Genomic DNA, 14,245 nt, shown 5'->3' with positions numbered 1-14,245 from the left:
AACTCATGGGAAAATTAATATTTAGAGGGACTACATTCACTGTGACATGTCTCACATTCCAGGGACACAAACAAAATATTATTCCTAAAGAATCACCAGGCCAGCTAGATGCAAGACATCGCATTAGCCTGGAGGCTGGAAGAAACACACACAACATCTTCGTTCCAACCGGCAGATGCCCCTCTAAGTTTCCTCCATACAGTGAGTGTGAAGAAGAATGAGTCAGGCTACCCAGAATGTTCTTACTATTGTTCAAATTCACACACTTGTTAATGTGAGAGGTTTCTCACACTAGCCAAGAGAATCCTTGTCTTCCCTCCACACCACTATGAATCACTGGGCAGCAAAACCATACCACATGCATGCCAGGCAGGAGCACTGCCACTCAGCCACACGCCAGCCCAAGAGGTCTACCATTGAGCCACACAACAGCCCAAGAGGTTTACCACTGAGCCACACCCAGCCCAAGATGTCTATCACAAGCCACACCCAACCCCTTATCTGTTCTAAGAGAATACATTTATTTTCACATTAGAAAAAAATCTAGTACAGCCTCACAAACCTTAGCGTATAAACAATCAGAAACCTAAATACCTTTGGTACTTTTGGGAAATGATAAACATGCAGAATGTTTAACTATTTTCTAAAAGAAAGATCCAACTGAGAACTGTGTAATCTACAGAAAAATAAACCTTCTCTTAATATTAACACTTTTTTTTAACTCTTGTCCCTCTGACCAGCAATGGTTCTAAATCTAGATCATGTTTTCAGTTTGGCCAAAGGAAATAAAACAACAGCTCTCGTTAGTTTAAAATGATGACTTTTGGTTTGTTCTTTTTTTTTTTTTTTTAGAAAGCCGACAAAAACAACACAGATGCATAAGCTGTATTTCTTCCAATAATGAAGAGAACATTTCAGGTCAATGTGTCCTAGAAATAGACAATTATGTCAATGAGTGTAGATGCTCTCACAGAAAAACTCCTTGTCTCTAGACTGTCCTTCTCAAACATTTTAAATTGTTTAAAAAAAAAAGAAAAGGAAAATAAACAATGGCAGGGCTAGGGGGATAGTTTAGTGGGTAAGAGAGCTTGTAGTAGACCCATGTGGACCTGAATTCAAATCCCCAGTACCACATAAAAGCAGGGCATGGCCATGCGAGATGGCGACCCCAGCACTGGGGAGTGGAGACAGCTGGACCCTGGCAGCTTGCTAGACAGCCAGTCTAACCCAGAGGACAAGCTTGCCATTCCCTGAGAGACCCACTCGGACAAGGTATAGAATGAGAGAGCAGGATATGTGGTGACTTCTTCAAGCCTCAAGGCATACTACACACACACACACACACACACACACACACACACACACACACACACACACACACACACCCAAAGGCAGCCAGATAAGGTAAAATCGATTATATTTATGTGCTGTAGCATAACTGCATCCATGGCCATCCGTAGAAAGTCCCTCGGGGCAGAACTGAGTAACTCTGACATGACCACAGTGTTAGCTCTGAGGAGAGAGAACGGATGACATGGTAACCATGTTCTTCTTCATTCCTGCCATCCCTGATGTGTTTATATCCAGGAACATGCACATCTCTCATGCTCCTGCCTTGGTCTCACAGTGGGCAGTGCCTCTTTCTGTTGCCCAAACAGCTGTACTGCCTCTTTCTGTTGCCCAAACAGCTGTACTCCCCTGCTCATCTCCCTGCTCACTGCCTCCCTCCTCCATCCACATCTGCATTCCACCACAGCCAGTCTTCTGGGTCTGACCTCAGGACCTCCGCCCGCTGGCCCAGGCCCAGGCACTCTGCACTTCAAAGGCTCCATTTACATCTTTTGAGTGGTGACCCTTCTGGAAACACACCCTTCCAGTGGCTCACTCACTAGGAATGACTCCCTGTAGAACACTAACAAGTGCATTCGTTGGCACTGTCAGTGGAGGGGGCAGGGCTAGCACAGATCTGGTTATTACTTCCCAGTAATAGAGGCGAGGAAACTATAGCATAGGCAGCTTAAACAGGTTGGCCAAGGTCACGGCAGAAGGACAGCAAACTTGGGGCTCCTTCAGGCTCTAAAACCCACACTCTAAGTACTGAGGAGGCCTCAGAGCCTCTCCACCCCCCACCATCCAAGCCATTCTACTTCTGTCCCATCACCAAAAGCAAGTGGACCATCTAAGCCAGCTTCTCGATGCCCAAACATGTCCCAAGACCACTTCTTCTGTCTCCAGGACACGGCAGGACACTATAGATGCCCTCCAGCTAAAGGTGGGACTCACCAGTAAACCTCCCGCCTAGCATGCAGGAAGCACTGGATTTGACGTCTGGACCCCCGACACCCCGAGAAACACCAGGCCCCACCCCATGCAAGCGGGCTTTCCTAACCGCTCATGGTTCCCAATTACTTCATCACAGTGTGCACGCACAATCTAGAACTTCATTTTCCACCTTATTTGTTTTCCAAATGTACGCATTCATTCAAAGAAATACTTTTAGAAAGCTAAAAAAAAAATTCCATCGAAAGTTTTAGGCTGAAGAGTTTGGACAGATCACAAGGGTAAGGAGACCCACACAACAGCTAAGGCACATAGTGACCTATAATCCCAGTATCTGTGGGAAGGCAGTCCAGTTCAAACCTGAGCCCCAGGTTCAGGAAGGGAGTATCTTAAAAAACAAAGTGTAAGCCGGGTACACACCTTTAATCCCAGTTCTAGGGAGGCAGAGGCAGGTGGATCTCTGTGAGTTCGAGGCCAGCCTGGTCTACAGAGCGAGGTCCAGGACAGCCTGGGCTGTTACACAGAGAAACCCTGTCTCAGGGAGGAGGGGAGTGGAGTAAGGCGTAAATCAATAGAGGCAGATTCCCAACGTCTGACCACCATACATGTACACACACACACAAACTGATTGACTGATTGACTGACTGGTCGGTTGGTTGGTTAAAATACAACTATTTAAGTTTAGAGATTGGTCTAGAAGCCAAGCACACTACTATAAATAAAATATAAGGGGCTCTAAGGAGGATGTCCCACGGATAGGGAAACAAACGATACAAGAAATGACAAAACAGCAGGAAAACGTGCTTCAGAAGGAAAACAGAGCAGCTGCTTACGGAGCAGACAGATGTACGACGGCCTTGCTAGCAGTAGGCAGGAGCAGAGAGTAAGGTAAGATATAAATGATCACTTTGACAACACCATCGAAGTCTTCCATCATTTCCCACCCGGCATGGGCTAAAGCTAAGCAACAGCAGCCTGGCTTCCACACTATCAAACCATCCTCGCTCACCAATCAGGGATGGACCTTTGTGGTTACATTAAAGGAATACAATTACTTAGCTAATTGAGGACAATGAGATAGCTAATCTAAATAATAGGACCCGAAAGCATTACATTAACTCCAGGTACATTGATAAAAACGAGGTAGTTGCTAAGTTCCTCCCCTTTTGATTACTCTTATAAAAAAATCAGAAGCACTGTGACAATAAACCACCCACAAAATTATGGCCAGATGGTTGGTTGCCCATTACTGATCTCTGGTAAAAATTACCACTAACTGGTTCAAACATCATACGCCAAATATGCTAAAATAACTACCCATTAGGTATACAATTAGTCTGCACTGAACTGGGACATTGCAGATATCTGGGAATGCTGGGTTTTTTTTTTCATGTTCGGGTGTGTGTGCATGTATATGCACATGTGTTTGCTTGTTTGTATGTGTATCGGTGCACATGCATGTGGAAGCCCACGGTTGATAGTATCTTCCTCAACTGCTCTCCACCTTACTCAGTGAGGCTAGTCAGCCTGCTGTAACCCCAGCATTTTGGGAGCAGCCTGCTGTAACCCAGCATTTTGGGAGCAGCCTGCTGTAACCCAGCATTGTGTGGGGTAGCCTGCTGTAACCCCAGCACTGTGAGGGCAGCCTGCTGTAACCCCAGCACTGTGGGGGCAGCCTGCTGTAAGCCCAGCACTGTGGGGAGCTGTATACTGAGGCAGAAGGCTCATTGGGGTTTCCAGGCCAACATAGTGAGCCCCAGGTTCAGTGTGAAACTTTGACTTAAACAATAAAGTGGATAGTGACAGGAAGCGATGGGAGAAGCCCTGACTGGAGTGACAGGTGGCTGCCACACCCACCCAGCACTTATGTGGGTTTGGTTCTCACACCCGTATGGCAAATGCTCTAACCACTGGGCTGTCTCCCCAGGTTCCCACTGGAACTTTTAAGGGACTTTCCTGACTTACATGAAAAGGAATTTTCTGGTTTACATTCCAAAGACTCACTTAATAGTGTACAGCTACATGACTTGTATATGTGAGTGAATGCCCTCCTGAGTGCATGCATGTGCATGTGGGGGTCAGAGGTCAACCTCAGGAGGTTCCCCCAGTACGGGGACTATATACACCAGCACTCTTTAGCTTTCTTTACATGGGTTCTGAGGATCAAACTCAGGTTCCGGGGACCACTGGTAAGTTCGAGGTCAAGGGCACAGGGAGCTGCAGTGTTTCCTTGTCCATGGCCACGAGACCACAGACCCCAGCCTCTCCACTGATGTGGCACACACAGTCACATGGGCGCAAGCCCACTGCTGCATACCAATCTGCCATATTAGCCAAGTCCACTAGGCCATAGCCAAGAACGGCAATGGTCCTAATAGGTGGGAAAAAAGAGAAATAATTATCTGGATTTGCCTGAATATGTAGGGGAATAAAATGGTTTATTTGTTTATGTGTTTGTTCAAGGCTAGCCCACTCTACATAGCAAGTTCCAAGTAAGCCAGAGATACATGGTGAGAACTGTCTCAAAAAGAGAAAAATTAAAAGAAGCATTTATAATGGTGATTTCAAGCCCTGTTGAGACAAAGAAGATTTGTCATTTTCTTGTAGAAAACTATTATAGAAGCCATCTTCTTTTCAACATACTAATAACTTTTTACTGCCGTATGGTAATGTCATTTTACACAGTGTTCCTCTTCGTTATCTGATTTGGAGTTTCACACTGGCCCTAGGAAACAGGGTACATACAGCTATCCCCCACAAGATAAAACATCCCCCACGACATAGACAAAGGAACCAGAGCTCAGAAAACAAAGTGACCACAGCAACAGAGCCAGAAACCCTGCCGGGAGCAGCACCAAAGTCAGCTGTGCACCTGCCTCAACTCCCAGGGCAAGGTCGCCAGCGCTCCTTCTCCTCTCTTTGCCTTTTTAATTATTTAACTTTTTTCAGTGTGGCTACTGAAAAGTATGAAATACTGAAAGCAGAATTCCTGAGACGTTTTAGAAGCTGTGCTCTGTTCATACCTAGAGGTCCGGGACAGCATCAGGTTTGCGGCCTGGTCGTTTATCTTCATGTTAGGGCATTCCTTTCTTGCTCTTGTAGCTCCCATCTCGATGCTTTCCCTTTCAGAAGCTGAAATTCCTACCACCAGCTGACAGAAAACAACAATGGCCAAATCCTGAAGCCAGCCAGCTGAACACACAGGCTGGGGGCTGTTTGGGAACAACTTCTCAAAGCCCGGGGCTGAGCCTAGTCAGAGATGATGCAGACACACCCACTCCCAGGGCCTTCTCCTCCTGGTGTACAGCATGTACACCCTACCCTGCTCTCTCTAAACCCAATTTTCGTCAAAAGGCAAGCCAGGGAACACCGTGCTCTTGCATGCTCATCCTTCACAAACAAAAGCGATCACTGAGGATGTGTACTTTGAGGGATTTTCTTTCAATGTAACTATATTTCCCTTTACCCAATGAGAGATCTACTCCAGAAAAAGAAAAAAAAGCCAATCGAATATTTGTAAGGAGAATCATCCCCTGACCCCCCAAAACAGACTTTTTTCTTAAGATACAGTTATGGCTAGCCTGGAACTCCCCATACAAACCAGGTAGGCCATGAACTTGGAGTGAACCTCCTGCCTCTGTCTCCTGAGTGTAGGATTGCAGGGACAGATTACAGCACTGACAGAAGAAACACGAGTCATGGTTGGGGGCAGGGAAGCTTGTTTGTTTGTTTGCTTGTTTGTTTTAAGATAGCTTGAACTCACTATGAAGTAAGGAACAACTGAGGATGGCCCTGATTTTCTGATCTTCCTGCCTGATTCACACACCACACCCACACCCACACCCGGTTTGTTGGGCGCTGGTGATGGACCCCAAGGCTTAGTGTGTGCTAGCAGGCACTCTATCAACTGAGCTACATCTCCAGCCCTAATTATGATTTCTAGACTGCTTGGCCAACCTACCAGCGAAATACGATTTATACATTAACATTTCAGAACTTTCAGAACTACCCAATCTTTACTTAACAATGGTACTTCTCCCTCTACCCCCAAAATTTGATAAGGTGTCTGTTAACAAAAATGTAAAAGCACGGAGCAGTTAGAAGCATTTGCTGCTCTTTCAAAGGATGCAAGTTTGGTTCCCAGCACCAACACAGAGAATCACAACAGCTTGTAACTAAGGTTCAGGGAATATGGTGCCCTCTTGTGGCATTCTCAGGCACCTACACACATAGCATACATATACACAGACACATGGATAAAAATAAAACTAAATTCTTTAAAAATGTAAATGCACTAAACTTGCTCCACTTTTATGGAAATCTGTTATGGATCCTTTTTCCAGTCTTTTTGTTGTTGTTGTTGTTAACATCCTACATTCTAACCCTTCTGTTTTCAACCTAGCGCATGTGCGATACGTTTACACAGAACCACAGAACCTGGGACCTGGACACAAACTGTTGAGGCCTTGACACTCTCCTGAATTCCACCTTGCAAGGAACAAGCACTGTCAGTCTGAACCCTGACCTTGTCTTCATTTGCATAAGACACTAACTAAGCTGAGTCACTGCTATATGAACCCCAAAAGGTTTGCTTCCCAGTGGCTGTCTGCATAGCAAAAAGAGGCCTTAATTCAAGACAGGGAAGGTCACATGGGACAGAAAAACTTTGCCTGGGCCTAGCTTCCCTGTCCCCAACCATGACTTGAAACAGTATAGTCCACAAGTATGACACTGACAGCAAAAAAAAAAAAAAAATTGACCAAATTTGGCCAATAATCTGGACAGATTTTCAGGATAGCTCCCGTTGTACAAACGTTAAAAGTTTAGCCACACTTGCCGTTGTAGGTTTCTCTACCAGCTCATAGCGAGGCTGTCTGGAGAACTGCAGGTTAAAGGCCAGCCTGGGCAGCAGAGCCAGTTCAGGGCGAGCCACAACAACTTAGTGAGACCCCATCTCAAAATAAAAAGCAATATGGGGAATACAGTCCTGGCCAGCATGTGCAATATCAGGCCCTGGGTTCAAACCTGAGTACTTCAATAATAAACTGCTAAGCCTCAAGGTCTTGGCTAAGGGAATTGACAGCCCCAAGGATTCAAAGTCATTAATTAGCAGCAGGATGCGCATCCGCGGCAGCTTGGTAAACACTGCAGGATTAAAGTACTGTTTGCACTCGCTGGTTAGGGTGGGCTGTGGCACGACTGAACTCAGCTAGAGAAGCTGGGGAACCTTGTCCAGAAAGACGCTAAAATACGTCAGCTGAGAGCAACCTCAAATAAATCCAACATGGGCTAGTTTAATCAGAAGACCCGAATCTTACAGTAAGTCACTTGATACAAAGCCTGACTTAGCCAGGGAAACCCAGAAGCCCTTCCATGCCAATCAACGAAATAAAACAGTGTACAGACACGTTTAGATACATTTTTTTAAATGAAAATACATCAATAAAGAGGACAGTACCGAAGCTCTATTACGGGAATCTGAGCATCTAGCTACCGCAGCTTCTCAGTGAGAGCCTAAGCGCGCAGCCCGGTGGGTCTTAAGAAAGAGAACCTTGCAGATGGTTTCAGGAGCCCAGCGGGCTGCTGCTCTCACCCGCTGGCACTCAGCCCCACCCCCATCCCCAGAAAAGTCCTGACTTGCTCAACAGTACTTTTCCAGGTGCAGGGTCTGGGAGCCAAGGGGTCGGGGGCGAAGCCTGGGGGGGCGCCAGTGGAAGGGGAGGTGAGGGACCCGAGACGTGTCCGGGAAACTCTCGGTCCCCAAAAAGGTGCAGAGTCCGGCTGCAGGACCCAGGCGACAGCCCTCCCCGGTGAATTCGGGCTTGATCGCCCCCGCACGGGGCACCGGCTCTCCCTCCCTCCCTCTCTCTCTGTCTCTCTGTCTCTCTCTCTCTCTGTCTCTCTCTCTCTCTGTCTCTGTCTCTCTCTCTGTCTCTCTCTCTGTCTCTGTCTCTCTCTCTGTCTCTCTCTCTCTGTCTCTCTGTCTTTCTGTCTCTCTCTCTGTCTCTCTGTCTCTCTCTCTGTCTCTGTCTCTCTCTCTGTCTCTCTCTCTCTGTCTCTCTGTCTTTCTGTCTCTCTCTCTGTCTCTCTGTCTCTCTCTCTGTCTCTCTCTCTGTCTCTCTCTCTGTCTCTGTCTCTCTGTCTCTCTGTCTCTCTGTCTCTCCGTCTCTCCCTCCCTCCCTCCCTCCCTCCCTCCCTCCCTCCCTCTCTCTCTCTCTCTCTCTCTCTCTCTCTCTCTGTCTCTCTCTCTCTCTGTCTCTCTCTCTCTCTGTCTCTGTCTCTCTCTCTGTCTCTGTCTCTCTCTCTGTCTCTCTGTCTTTCTGTCTCTCTCTCTGTCTCTCTGTCTCTCTCTCTGTCTCTGTCTCTCTCTCTGTCTCTCTCTCTCTGTCTCTCTGTCTTTCTGTCTCTCTCTCTGTCTCTCTGTCTCTCTCTCTGTCTCTCTCTCTGTCTCTCTCTCTGTCTCTGTCTCTCTGTCTCTCTGTCTCTCTGTCTCTCCGTCTCTCCCTCCCTCCCTCCCTCCCTCCCTCCCTCCCTCCCTCCCTCCCTCTCTCTCTCTCTCTCTCTCTCTCTCTGTCTCTCTCTCTCTCTCTGTCTCTCTCTCTGTCTCTCTCTCTGTCTCTCTCTCTGTCTCTGTCTCTCTCTCTCTCTCTCTCTCTCTCTCTCTCTCTCTGTCTCTGTCTCTCTCTCTCTCTCTCTCTCTCTCTCTCTCTCTCTCTCTCTCTCTCTCGTCTGTCTTTCCAGAAGCAAGCGAAGGGCTCTAATCTCGAAAATCGGGGTGGGCGAGGGAACTACGCGCCCCCCGCTGCAGCCGCCTCCCCCGCGGGACCCACGGCCCGCAGCCCCGCTTACCTCGGCCCGCGCCCCCGCTGGTGGCAGTGGAGTTCCCGCAACCCATCACGCCGCCCGCCCGCGGGGAAGCCGTGCTCTGGACCTCACCACCGCCGCAGGTCCCGGAGGCGGAGACCCGGACGGAGGCGGCGCCAGGGACCAGGGACAGCCCTAGCCCCGCCCTGAGCGGGGACCCCCCCACGGACCCACACGTCACCGCAGCAGCCGAGATGTCCACCAATCCGCAGCCTCCTGAGCGCTCGTCGGCCGGGCATTGGTGGTGATTCAGAGGGGGCGGGAGTTTAAAGTAAGGTTTGGTGTACCAGGCCAAGGCCGAGGGCGTGGTCCGCAGCAAGATTACCAACCTTCAGGTGCTCACCAGCCCGTCCTCCTTCCTCTTCGCCTTCCCCTTTCTTTACTCTCGCCCCCTCTCTGTCCCCAGGATGTGAAGAGGAGAGGAAATGACAGGGAACATCTGCTCTGAGCATTGTGGATGTCTGTCTAGTAAGGCTAAGGTTGACAGACTAAAGATGTTCAGCCTCTCTTGCTTTGGAAGACTGTGCAGACAGCTCTGTCCGCATAACCTCATACCTAGAAAACCCCAGTCGTCCCCCAACCCCAGCATGGTCAGACTTACGTTCTCCTCGAAACCAATGTCTCCAGATCTGTAACTAGAGTCTTACCCTGCTTTCTGATTTAAGGCAGAGCTATGCATGTCCGTGGTCCCGTTCAACCTAATGGTGCAACTGGGGTCCCACACAACCCCTGCTCTGCTCTCTCACAGCTGTGTGACTTCAGAAGCAAGATGGAGACACAGAATCACGAATGTGTGTAAACTACTGGCTCAGTCAACACCAGCTGCTATTATGGATCTGAGAGTATTGAGCAGGAATACAAATTCCCCGTTTGTTACTGTCCTCCTGGCCCACAGTGCAGAATCAATAAACTCACGGAGAGGTGAACTCAAGCCAGGAAATAGCTCCATTTTAAACTCGCTTGGTATTTATAGAGAGTCCAGGCTGCGCCAAGCTCTTTGCTCAGTCAGTTCTGGGGTTACAAACATGAGGGAGACAGTCTTCTCAGAAGGATGATTATAAACAAATTAGCTACAGTACAGCAACAGAGGGATGCAGGGAGGAAGGGCTTAACCCTAAAGGCATCTGGGGGAGTGTATAGACCCAAAGCTCAGGCAGACTTTTAAACGTGACCCTGGACTTGGGAACCGTGTTATTCAGGATATGAGAGATACTGCATCCTCCATTTGAATCTGAGACCCTGCAATGAGATGCTGTTTATTCTTGAACAAAATAGGGGTGCTTTTCAGTTGCCTTCCAGAGGAACTATGTCTTGCTTTCTTTTCTAGTCACTGTGACAAAATACTTGACAAGAAGCAACTTAAGAAACCAAGGTTTCATTCTGGCTGATGGTTGGATAGGAATCGAGTCCATTTGTTGGGGAAGGGATGGTAGTAGGAGCACCTGAGGCAGTTATAGGCCTTACAAGCAACAGCCTTTCTCGGCCAATTGGATTTGACCCAGGGTCCCAAGGTCCCAGACACTTACCATCACCAAATATCAGCCCGAGGCAGTGAGTCCAAGTTCATTGTCTTATGCCAGTAAAGATCAAAGATGAAGACACTTGTAAGAGTGAAAAGGTAGATGTCCTTGAGAGATTTACGGAACAGTGAGAAATTAAGGAAAAATGAGGCCAGCTCCCACGACACATTTAGTGAAAAGGGAAAGTAAGGGTGTCGGTATTACCAACGGCCTGTGAGTGTCCTCAATGCTGTTCACTTTTCTAAGGTCCCTTTGTCGTCACAGCTACCAAGAAATGGCAGCAGTGTCTCGGCTGTCTCCTGTCTACCAGATGATCTGGGGTCTTGTGGAAGCTACCAGGCCAGTTCGCTGATGCTGCTCTTGCTTCTCATGGCATGTCTGCCTTGAGTCTTACCAGTCCTCTGGCCTGGCCTGTACCTAGCTCCAAGTGTCCTTGTCTCGCCCTCAGTGCTTCTGGACTTTCTGTTCTAAACCCAGAATTCTATTTGAACTCTGACATCCATTCCCATTGTAACGTGTGTGAGTAACTTGGAGTTTGCAGCATGAACCCTTTCCCCTTTGGCCTACTGTGAACTAACTTCCTGCCTCAGGCGGCTGGTCTCACTGGGTCAGCAGAGCGCAGACAGAAAAAGAGGTTGGGCTGTAGGATACCTCAGGGCCACACCCAGTGACCCACTTCCTCCAGGAAGTCTCCACCCCATAAAGGTCTCACAGCCTTCCAAACTAACACCCCCACTTGGAGATCAAACCACCGTGTACTGGTTTCCACCTTGGCCTCCTCTGTCTTGTTCAATGGCCACCCCTAAGTCTATGGTCTCTGACACTGGGCTTCATCCCTGAGACACCTGTGAGAACAGTGAAAGCAGACCACAAGATTCAGAAACTGGCCCGACACCCCCAGCTTGATCTTTGTAGTGCCTACCCCGTATCATGGCACAGAGCAGCAACGCCACCCCAGGCTGCTCTAACTGAAGATAAGAGACACAAACCAAGACCTGGAAGTAATCTTGTCCAAATACTGCCAATGGGACACCGCATGAACAGAGCACTCCCTGTCCTGGCACTCTGAGTGGCTGCTGCCACCTACCAACTGCTAATAGTTTGTTTCTAGGTCTAGTCTTCCTGACCTACTTAGGAGGTGTATTCAGAACATCCATGGGATTGCCCCTGCTACCTGACAATAGCCAACCCCCAAAAAATAAAATAAAAATCCTGCTTCCTAAATCCCAGCAAAATGATCTACTAAGAACCAAAAGTTTGAGCGAGTTCTCTCTTCACAACCTCTTATGAATGGCTGTTCATGCACTCTGTGTGTGTGTGTGTGTGTGTGTGTGTGTGTGTGTGTGTGACAATGAGCAGCCATAGACTCAACCTGCTCAGATGTGTCCCTGAGTATCTTTAACAGGAGATAACTGACCCTTGTCAACACCATGAACTCCACTTGCTAATGTTATAGCCAGTCTTCCCTCTACATGCTTGAGAGGTGGCTGTGAACAAGACAGGAAAAACCTAGGGGAAGCAGACCACATTGAAACAAATGAGGCACTTTCAGACACTATAAATCCAATGGAGAAAAATGAAGCAAGCCCTTAGAATAGAGGCCCAGGATGGAGAGAGAAGTGACAACGTTTTAAGTGGGTGGTCATGATGGGATGGATATTTAGAGAGGTCTGCTAGATGAGAACACAGGCTCCAAGATCCACAAAAAGAAGATTCCAGGCAAAAAGACTGACAGTGTGAAGCCCTGAGACCAGAGTGTGCTGAATAAGCTCCATGAGCAGAAAAAAAAATGTCCAGGAGCCCAGGCTGGAGGGCAGGAGCAAGTGGGTGGGGCTGGGGAGCAGGAGGAGGCAGCTGTGACTGGTGAGTTATCAAGGGGCAGGTCAGGGTCATCCAAAAGGAGATGCAGGAAAGTTCCTAGCAGGACACACAGAGGGGAGAGTAAAGATGGTGCCTTGCCTTTCTTTTACCACTTCAGGATTTGTTTGTTTTGTGTTGTTTTTTCTTAACATCTTACAGATAAAGGTTTGCTGCACTTGGAATGCCTCTAAACATAATCAGCCAAAAGGAAATCATTACTGCATGCCCCATTTGCCAGCTTCTCTCTCCGTGGTGGGAAAGCATAGCACCTGCCTCAAAGATGGCTTCCTGCTGCCTTTGAGCAGTGACTGCTTTGTGGGAAGAGAGAGAAGGATAAGGGTCTGTCAGCTGAATGGGAGACAGGAAGATGTGAGAGACAGGAAGTCTGCTTTCCTGATTCTCCTCCCCAGGCAGGACTCCCCACTGTGGTGGATTGCTTGGGCTTTATTTACATTTTTCTTTCTCTGTTGACAAGTTGCAAGATGGCTGCCTTGGCTGCTATGTGTGTAAGACGCTCTGCTAAGGAGTTCCCACCCACACACTTCAATGTCAGGAGGCACACTGCCCCATCAGAGGTCAGCGGCCTAACACTGTGCCACAGTGTCTTCCGCTCATCTTGTCATCTCTCCGGTGGCACCCTCTCACGCCCTCACAAGGAAAAGCATAATCATGGCGTGAGAGCTGTGGTTAGAGAACAGGGGATGCCACACTCATGTCATGCTATGACAATATATGATTAAATTGTCCTGACTCGGGCTGGAGAGACGGCTTGGTGGTTAAAAACACTTGGTGCTCTTGCAGAGGACACAAGCTCACTTCCCAGCACACACACACACACACACACACACACACACACACGACAGCCCACAGACATCCATGACCCCAGTTCCAGCCAAGGATTCAGTTCCCAGCACACATGATGGCTCCCAACTGTCCAACTCCAGTTCCAGGGGATCCAGTGTCCTTTTGTGACCACCAAGGGTACTAGGCACGTACACAGTGCACATACATACATGCAGGCAAAGCATTCATGCATGTAAAATAAAAATAAATAAATGCTTTAAAATCTTTTAATGTTCTGTTTTATTATTTGTTATTGTTAAATTCTCACTGTGCTTAAGTTCAAACTCTTGTGTGTGTGTATACACATGCACACGTATGCCTGTGTGTGCCTCTGTGTGTGTGTGTCTTTGTATCTGTGTGTTTGTATGTGTGTACCATACATGAAAAGCATAGACAAAAGAGCTGTGCTTCAGACATCCACAGGGAGTCTTTGTTAAGATAAACACAGATACGGTGACTACTGTAGCTAACTTCAAAGGGGATTGTTTGAGACAGGGTCCCCGTGTAACCCAGGCTGCCCTCAGGTTCACTGTGTAGCCCAAGGATGACTTTAAATCCATTGTCTCCTCTCTAACCTCCCAAGGGTTTGACTCCAGGCTTCCTCCAGCACATCCAGCCTTTACTACCATCACAAACCCAACACCACCTATCCTTAACCACATGCTCCAGGTTCGAAGTCCCAAACGGAAGACCCAAAGGGCACCCTTCTGGGGTCAAGAAGAAAGAGGCTGTTCCTCACATTGAAACGCTGGAGGACCAGCGGTAACTAAAACGGGACAATTTCCCCCAAACCCTCAAAACACATGCTCATTTGCTGAGCACTTAGAAAGGCAGTTGCCCCCACAGTACGAGATGTTGATATAAGAACACCAGCTCTG

At 48.1% G+C, this 14,245-nt stretch overlaps 1 long non-coding RNA gene across 1 annotated transcript in view; it reads right to left on the bottom strand.

Annotated features, from left to right (window-relative positions):
• Positions 1–9,259, bottom strand: part of CUNH12orf75 — a 40,669-nt gene extending 31,410 nt beyond the window's left edge. Inside the window, exon 1 of the long non-coding RNA XR_005880562.1 lies at positions 9,130–9,259. This is a non-coding gene — a long non-coding RNA (chromosome unknown C12orf75 homolog). The remainder of the gene's footprint in view (positions 1–9,129) is intronic.
• Between the last annotated feature and the right edge of the window lie 4,986 nt (positions 9,260–14,245).

Source organism: Mesocricetus auratus, unplaced genomic scaffold, assembly GCF_017639785.1.
Source record: "Mesocricetus auratus isolate SY011 unplaced genomic scaffold, BCM_Maur_2.0 Super-Scaffold_100011, whole genome shotgun sequence".
Lineage (NCBI taxonomy): Eukaryota > Metazoa > Chordata > Mammalia > Rodentia > Cricetidae > Mesocricetus > Mesocricetus auratus.
The sequence above is the reverse complement of the archived record's forward strand: the minus strand, read 5'-3'. Positions and strand labels throughout refer to the sequence as shown.